The following is a 10256-nucleotide window of genomic DNA, read 5'->3' on the forward strand; positions in this document are numbered from 1 at the left end:
TATTCAGGGTTTGTGTGATGTTGCGAGGAAACCCGAGTATGAACTATCAAATTGGCATTTTAAAATGAAGTACGTATGCTGTATTTATATTCGATTGTGTGCGGCCAACCAGATGGAATATCCATTGTTATGACTACAGTGACACGGTATATTGCTACTTATGAAAAAATATAATTATGTTGCTACAATTTTATATATTTTTCTTATACGTTCGTACGTTATTTTTACGCCATCTTCGTCAAGAACTCACGTAAATAGTAAATAAAACGTTTAGTAAACTTATTTTAAGTTGTTTATTTCTATGATTTGAAAAGTTTCATCATACATATGCATCGATTTAAAATGAATCCGTCTATTTAAGTGGCAAAGCATATTAACACATAATGTATGATTACATATAGCGTGCAAAATAGATTTCTAATGTACTGCCCTTATTTTAACTGGATTGAAACCCATCTTGTCAATTTTAACTGAAACTTATAAACTGTATTAATCACGCGCGTGAATTGTTTCATAATTATTTTGAACACGGGTTTTTTCGAATGTGATATTACAGTACAACAGCGATACGTTTTGATCGATTTACACGTACTGATTCAAGTTCGGAAGCTCTACTGTTACATCATAACGTTATTTATGCCAGGTTAAATTGATACCTAACTAAAATGTTTAAGTAAATATGTTTCAATGCACAGATTCGTGTATTTTCATTGTTACAAGCTGTTACGGTTAACCATTTTTAACTCTAAATTTGTATTTTGTTACCCATTTTTGCTTCGTATTTGAAACGAATTAGTCTTACTTTAAATAGCAAAGCACATTCAAAACTGGAAAATTGATAATTAAGATTGCATCTTGTTATTTAATAAGCTATTTAGTCGATACGTGCGACAATAACGTTGCATATACCAAAACGATAGTTTCAAGATGTTTTAATTTTATTATTATATTAATTAAGTGCGCTATTTAAATTGAATATATTTTTGACAACGGGCCATTAATCCATAAATTGTCCAAACATTAAAGAATTAAGGGACATATTGCCTTTATTTCTCCGAAATTTATCAACGAAATTTTCTTTTGCTTTCTGGGTATTACCATGACTTAATTTCTTTAGTAAAGTGAGCAAAACGCATGTTTACGAGCGTTTGCATCACAATGTTGAATTGTAAAAATGTATTATGTTGGCCTTGCTTTTTCTCCCTACAAACACAATAACGACTATGGCCAGAGCAGAAACAAAATATGAAGTATCCTATATAACTACACTTTCGCGGTCAAGCGTAATGGAAACGCAGACATGTTTTTGGAAACACTGTTAACTCAAAGATTTATGTTCCTTATCATGCAAAACTGTCGAATATTCACGTTTGAAGAGTGTTTTGAAACTGATAACTCATATGTATAACTAGCTGCCCTCTATATTTGTTTCAAACTGTCAATACCATTAATGTGGATATCTGGCCTGGAAAACACAATGGCGGAAAAATAAACGCTAAGCACAGAATCGGTTTAAAACTGCTCTGAATTTGTTTAAAAAAAGTGTTTTACTAAGTCCTTATGTCTGATGAGTTCAATTAACAAGTAACCAAATTTATGATTACAATATTTTCAAATTAAAATTAGTGTTGATAAGTATGTGTGACTTGTAACTGTACTTTTAACTTTTCTTCGATTCATTTTAACTTCCGTGTAACTGTATTTTTAACTTTTCTGCTTAATTTTTTGTTGACAATATACTAGGATGAACAGCGAAATGACGTTCATCTTACTATATATCATATATAAAATAGAAATTTTAAAAGCTGTCTACATTTAGACTAGTGAGAAAGATATATCGAATATGTTGACCCACACAACTTTCAATTGGTCATCACGAAACATTGAAGACAAATATGTTTTTTGAATCCAAGTTAAAATGTTCACACATACATTAAATTTTACATTTATCTAAATTGATCTAATCATAAAGCATCTATAGTTAAGATAAATGCATAAATTTCCACAATTATAAAATTCACAGCCCCAGTGGGACTCGAACATCTCATAAAAAATCGCGTTATTAAATGAAAAAATAACACACGCACAGCAAAGTTGTCAATAGTGCAAATGCGGATTAACTTACTTAATAAACCTTGTAATCATAACGATTTTACCACTTCTACTGCTTTCCCGCGTGCGCCTAAGTATCTCGAGGACATCTTTTAAATACTAAATAAATAGTTTATTTAGTGTCTACATATTCCAGACTTAGGTGATATAAGCAATCATGTTATAAATATAGAATCTGGCACGAGTTGTCATATCATACCATATTTTATTACGAGTTCATGAATTTTGTTAGTAAGCGAGCCTTTGGCGAGCTTACTAACGAATTTCCTGGACGAATTTAATAAATATGGTATGAAATGACAAAGAGTGTCAGATCTTTTTTATCACATGCTTTTTAATGAGCAAATTAAATAAATATGTACGAAAACATAATGAAAAATCCCGAATTTTGTTAACATTTCGTGACGTCATTTGACGTTGCAACGTCATTTCAGCAAAATAACAAAATGCGATTGTTCAATCGAACGAAAATAAGCCAAAGAAAACGCTTAAAAGTATATTACACATGTGTAAGATAAAAATATTCGTAATGGTTATATTACATGGGAAACAGGGTATGTCATGTGTTAATATATTTCTCAACATAATTTCAGTGTTGTATGATTACGTATAAGCCTTTGATATAACGCTTTAAATTAAACAATGGCATAGCATTCCATATTTAAACAATTTTTTAAAAAGAGACCGTACCTATGCGTGTTTATCCCAAGTGCATTTCCAGTACACATTTCAGTTTCTTTCAACATTTTACTGTATTTAATTTCTATTAATTATTTGTTTTGATGGCTGATCAAGCAAACAATAAGACGAAAATTACAATAAATTGAATAGGAAAACACGGCGTCACCCGGTGGGAAACCTGTGTGATACGTGTGGAAAACTGTGAGAAAATCCCAGACTCATATATTACATGGATCCCGATGGGATACTTGTGGAAAACCGTGAGAAAATCCCAGACTCATATATTACATGGATCCCGAATTTCAAAAGCTTGAAACAAATACATGGATGTAAACATTATTCTAGCGATTTTCAGTCAAGCTTTAATTATAGTTTTCGCATGATATAATTTCGATCTATTTATTTATCAGTTGTATATTTCAAATGTATGGGCCATTTACAAACATTCGACATGAAGACTCCAATATGTTTCTGGGAACTAACTTCAGGTATTGGCGTAGCAAGCAGAGAATTGTTAATCTCACAATAAAAACAATTGAATAATATACTTGTTTGGCTCAAGGTTCATGTCATATCATCTTACTATATATCATATATAAAATAGAAATTTTAAAAGCTGTCTACATTTAGACTAGTGAGAAAGATATATCGAATATGTTGACCCACATAACTTTCAATTTGTCATCACGAAACATTGAAGACAAATATGTTTTTTGAATCCAAGTTAAAATGTTCACACATACATTAAATTTTACATTTATCTAAATTGATCTAATCATAAAGCATCTATAGTTAAGATAAATGCATAAATTTCCACAATTATAAAATTCACAGCCCCAGTGGGACTCGAACATCTCATAAAAAATCGCGTTATTAAATGAAAAAATAACACACGCACAGCAAAGTTGTCAATAGTGCAAATGCGGATTAACTTACTTAATAAACCTTGTAATCATAACGATTATACCACTTCTACTGCTTTCCCGCGTGCGCCTAAGTATCTCGAGGACATCTTTTAAATACTAAATAAATAGTTTATTTAGTGTCTACATATTCCAGACTTAGGTGATATAAGCAATCATGTTATAAATATAGAATCTGGCACGAGTTGTCATATCATACCATATTTTATTACGAGTTCATGAATTTTGTTAGTAAGCGAGCCTTTGGCGAGCTTACTAACGAATTTCCTGGACGAATTTAATAAATATGGTATGAAATGACAAAGAGTGTCAGATCTTTTTTATCACATGCTTTTAAATGAGCAAATTAAATAAATATGTACGAAAACATAATGAAAAATCCCGAATTTTGTTAACATTTCGTGACGTCATTTGACGTTGCAACGTCATTTCAGCAAAATAACAAAATGCGATTGTTCAATCGAACGAAAATAAGCCAAAGAAAACGCTTAAAAGTATATTACACATGTGTAAGATAAAAATATTCGTAATGGTTATATTACATGGGAAACAGGGTTTGTCATGTGATGAATATATTTCTCAACATAATTTCAGTGTTGTATGATTACGTATAAGCCTTTGATATAACGCTTTAAATTAAACAATGGCATAGCATTCCATATTTAAACAATTTTTTAAAAAGAGACCGTACCTATGCGTGTTTATCCCAAGTGCATTTCCAGTACACATTTCAGTTTCTTTCAACATTTTACTGTATTTAATTTCTATTAATTATTTGTTTTGATGGCTGATCAAGCAAACAATAAGACGAAAATTACAATAAATTGAATAGGAAAACACGGCGTCACCCGGTGGGAAACCTGTGTGATACGTGTGGAAAACTGTGAGAAAATCCCAGACTCATATATTACATGGATCCCGATGGGATACTTGTGGAAAACCGTGAGAAAATCCCAGTCTCATATATTACATGGATCCCGAATTTCAAAAGCTTGAAACAAATAAATGGATGTAACATTATTCTAGCGATTTTCAGTCAAGCTTTAATTATAGTTTTCGCATGATATAATTTCGATCTATTTATTTATCAGTTGTATATTTCAAATGTATGGGCCATTTACAAACATTCGACATGAAGACTCCAATATGTTTCTGGGAACTAACTTCAGGTATTGGCGTAGCAAGCAGAGAATTGTTAATCTCACAATAAAAACAATTGAATAATATACTTGTTTGGCTCAAGGTTCATGTCAAGAGAGTAAAGATCAAATTCAGTGGGAGTTATTTAGTATTCAGCAATCTTAAACAAATGCACATGTTGAAGACTTGGCTTCAATTGTGTGAGCATAAAGAAAAATGCAGTGACAAGTATTTGTGTTTTTAACACTGTGAACAGTTCTTGAAAAATCAAGCACTCACAAGTACATTGTATTGTCTGAAATAAATATTATTTGGGATATTATAACACTTAATAAGTTAAAAAAATTCATATGTTATTAAGCTGGTGGTTATCAAACAAATTATGCAATTGATCAATTATGTTTGACTTCTCAGTATAATGTTTTTCACATTTATGTATGATGCAACATCAGTGCAATAGAGTTCATCTTTAAAGCCAATGCATCATGCTGTCTGCATACCGCTGTACCATCATTGATCTAACAGGCGTGGGTCTCTGATATATTGCTGAAGGAAAAAGATTGATGAATATTAAATGGCTATGGGATAAATATTGCACACGAAATGCCAACTATAACATCCCTCACTAAACACTTTTGCCTGATGAATGTGGCTAAGTTTGCTCAAAATATATCTTCACAGCACACACATAGTTAAATGTGTGGTTGGACCCAACATTTTTCAATGTTAATGGCTGTCTGAAACCACGAAAAATAACTACAAAACAATATCCTCAGACTGACAAATTAAGATGTTTTAGTGGATAAATACGTTTCAGTCTTGATGATGTATATCAAAACTACCTTTACAACGATGATAAGTTTGGACTGAAACCTTAAAGGAATGCATATTTTTCCAGCAAGTTTTTTTTGCTCAATTTGGAAAATTACCTGTACTGTACAAATTGGGAAAAATTAGCGCGAAAAACACTGAAATTGAAAAATGTGCCTTATGAAATCTACAGATTGGGAATTATGGGTCTTTTTAAATGCTGAGTATAAATTGCACTAGTCAATTCAAATATTCATTTACATGAATTTTGGCTTTAAATGTTCAGTTTCTGTTCTAATTTGTTTACTTGCAAATTAATAAAATTTGGAACAAAATTGACAAAACTTTCCTGCCTTTAAGGAACTTACAAAGAAAGAAAAAATCGCTGTAGTCCCCTACTTGTTTCACAAAAGTGGACTTCAGGTTTAATATTGATTTGTGTGTCTGCATGTCTGTCTGTTCTGTTTGACGACTTATAAACCAATAATATTGGTCTATCCATCTGTCTGCCTGTTAAAATCTGTATTATGCGATAATATGCACCTTATATCAGTTTTATAACCCGCAATAAAAATAAAGGGTATAAACTAGAATCATTATGGACTTCAGTCTGTCTGTCAGTCTGCTTGTCTGTCTGTATGTCCTTCTGTCTGTCCAAAGAAATTTTTCATCAAACAAAACTAATACTTGCTGTGATTGTTCCTGAGAATAAAAGGTTGTGTATATGCTATTTTTTTTCGCCCTGTGTTTAAAATTACAAAAGTTAGGTCCTTTTTCACCTTTGATTTTTGTTAACATATTTTTTGTTTCTACACCTCAGGATTTTATTAAATAATTTGTGAATAATAAATAAAAAAGTTTTGTCCTTTTACACCTTAGATTTTTTAAACATGTTTTTGTTTTTACATCTATGGATTGAAATACAATAGTAAAATACAATTGTATATACCATAGCAATCATATATACACATCCTTTGTGTAAATTTCATGTACCTGTGCCTCCTAGATGTCCATATGTTGGAAATACCTTGGTGTGGCTACTGTTGCGGTCTCCTAGAATGACCTGTTTGACCGTTAACTTTCTATGGGACTACAAATGCATAAAAACACTGTATCTAATTGGTAAAGGTTAAATGGGTGTTTCGTAATTGGTCATCTTGTGGCAGCTTCACAGTCACAGTCTGTTTATAAGAATAGGAAATCATATACAGCAGTGTCACACCAAAATCATGGCGTTCAGTTGTCTTCTCAAAGTGGGATGATAATTTGGACGCCTTAAACAAAAGTAAAATTGTGAAAATGGATCAAAATAAAGATGTTAAAATTAACAAAGTCCAACTAGTTTCACGGGAATTTACAAATTAATATACCATTGAACCTCCATCATAATATTTGCTGCATAATGTTAATAACAAAGTATTGCTTTCAAGAAATAAATAACAAGTCTTTTAGTTAAAACAACTCTTGATAAAATGCCATTTTATGATATTAAGAAAAAAATACCAATATACAGTATAGTGTTATGCTAAGAGGGAAAAACTTGCTTCATTCCAAAGAGGGTCTTATGCTTAATGCGACCAGCGTAGCGCCAGCCTAGCCTTCTAATCTCTGCAATCTGGTCAGGAGATAAGGCATGAGACCACACAAACTTGTGCGATTTTAAAGTGGACAGTGTAGCACCTGACGAAGACTGTGCAATTGCGCATACTTGACTTGAGCTACGCTGGTCGCATATGCAATAAGACCCGTTTTCGCATGACGAGGCTTGAAAGGTGTAATTTGAATTTTTGGCAAGTTTACTGGGTCTTTGTACAATATTTGCATACCATTTATTTTGATGGCGAAGAAATAAATTTATGATAAAAAACTATGAGGAATAGTGTGATGTTATCTCACAAAGTATATTTTCATCTTCGAACACTATTGAGTAGTTTGAATATACGTGCACTTGAGAACAAGCATTTTATGAGGTGGATATACAACTAACAAGTGAAAAACAACAACACAAATTTAAGCTTTGTTTTTTATTTGATTTTTTAGAAATGTAAATGTTCTATCATTATTTCAAACTTAGTACACATGCCGAATATCTTTTTAAAGACATTACTTGTTTAAAATGTTGTTGCCAATGTCCAGCAGAAAAACGTAAGTGTTTAACACCACTATCACTCTCTGATGGATGTGACCTCAGTGATTTTGTTTGCCCCAAATTACAGCCTCTTACGGGCTCCTTCCCAATTGCAAAAAGTCACATTTTTTCCCAAGAGATCAGACCCAAATTTCCCCAAAAAGATGCATAATTTATCCAGTATACTGAATAATTTGTTTATTGATTTCATTATACAGTGATATAATTCTGTAACACTTTATACCATACATTTTAAAATGCCGTTACACATTCACTTACTAACAATTGGAATACTGTTATTTATAATCATATTAATGATGTTTTATTTTTCCCAATGGCATGGTTTATGGCTATATTTTCAAAATCCAAAAGGCACAGGCTGTCAATAATGAAGCAAAAACTGGTTCAGAGAGTTGTCACACTTGTTTGGCAATTAATATGAGCTGATTGAATGCAGATATTCCTTACATGCAGTATCACATGGTTTGACAGATTGTGAATATTGTGTCTTATACATTTGGGCTGTGCTCTGAAAACAGGGGATTTAATGCATGTATGAAAGGGTCATCCCGGATTAGCCTGTGCAGTCTGCACAGGCTAATCTGGGACAACACTTTCCGCTTTTATGATATCTTTCGTTTAAAGAAGGTCTCTTCTTAGCAAAAATTCAGTTTAGGCGGAAACTGTCGTCCCTGATTAGCCTTTGCGGACTGCACAGGCTAATCTGGGACAAAACTTCATGCAAATGCAATTAACCCCCTTTCCACAGAGCGCTGCTCATTTATATTTGTCTGTCATTCACACTAAGCAGCTTGTATTTTAAGTTTTTGGTTTATGAGAGAAATGCTTAAATAGGTAAAATTATGTTAACATTGTTAATTGTGCGTGTAACTCAATAGTCAGCCAATTACACTATCACTATGTTGTTGATCTTCTAGTCTTGATAAATGTGCACTTAACAATATTGCAAGTGTACTTCTGCATTCTTCACTGACAGAGCTATTTCCTAGTACCTGCTGCACCTGTGAACTGGGTGTGTGTCAGCTAATTATAATGTAAAAGTAAATATAGTTAAAGGCGTAGATTCGTGTATTTTCGTTGTAACAAGCTGTTACGTTTAACCATTTATAACTCTAAATTTGTGTTATGTTACCCATTTTTGCTTCGTATTTGATGCGTATTGGTCTTAGTATAAATAGCAAAGCACATTTAAAAATAGAAAATTGATAATTAAGATTGCTTCTTGTTTTTTAATCAGCTATTTAGTCGATAGGTGCGACAATAACGTTGCATAGACTACCAAAAACGACAGTTTCAAGAAAAATGTTTTAATTTATTATTATATTGATTAAAAGCACTATTTAAATTTAATAGATTTTTGACAACGGCGCCATAAATTGTCCAAACATTAAAGATTAAAGGAACATATTGCTTTTATTTCTACGAAATTTATAAACGAAATTTTATTTTGCTTTCTGGGTATTCCCATGACTTAATTTCCTTAGTAAATTGAGCAAAACACATGTTTACGAGCGTTTGCATCACAATGTTGAATGTAAAAATGTATTATGTTGGCCTTGCTTTTTCTCCCCACAACTACAAGAACGACTATGACCATCTTGGTTTCAGTCGTATAGACTAGAGCAGAAACAAAATATGAAGTAACCTATATAACTACACTTTCGCGGTCACGCGTAATGGAAACGCAGACATGTTTTCGTAAACAATTTTAACTCAAAGGTTTATGTTCATATGTATAACTAGCTGCCCTCTATATTTATTTCAAACTGCCAATACCATTGATATGGATATCTGGCCTTGAAAACACAATGGCGGACAAATACACGCGAAGCACAGAATCGGATTATAACTACTCTGGATTTGTCTAAAAAAGTGTTTTACCAAGATGACCATTCCTTATGTCAGATGCGTTTAATTAACAGGTAACAAAGTTAATGATTTCAATGTTTTCAAATTAAAATTAGTGTTGATAATTATTTGTGTCTTGTAACTGTACTTATAACTTTTCTTCTATTCATCTTAGCTTCCTTGTAACTGTATTTTTAACTTTTCTGCTATTCATCTTAATTTCTTGTTGATAATTTACTAGGATAAACAGCGAAATGACGTTCACCATTACTATATTTCATATAAAATAGAACTTTTAAAAGCTGTCTACATTTAGACTAGTGAGAAAGATATAACGAATATTTTGACCCACATTACTTTCAATTTGTCATCACGAAACATTAGAGACAAATATGTATTTTGAATACAAGTTAAATTGTTCACACATAAATTTACATTTATCTTACAATAATTATAAAGAATCTATAGTTAAGATAAATGCATTAATGTCCACAATTATAAAATTCACAGCCCCAGTGAGACTCGAACAAGTCATCAAAAATCGCGTTATTACATGAAACGTTTACACACCCACTGCAAAGTTGTCAATAGTG

This window comes from Dreissena polymorpha, chromosome 3 (assembly GCF_020536995.1).
Source record: "Dreissena polymorpha isolate Duluth1 chromosome 3, UMN_Dpol_1.0, whole genome shotgun sequence".
NCBI lineage: Eukaryota > Metazoa > Mollusca > Bivalvia > Myida > Dreissenidae > Dreissena > Dreissena polymorpha.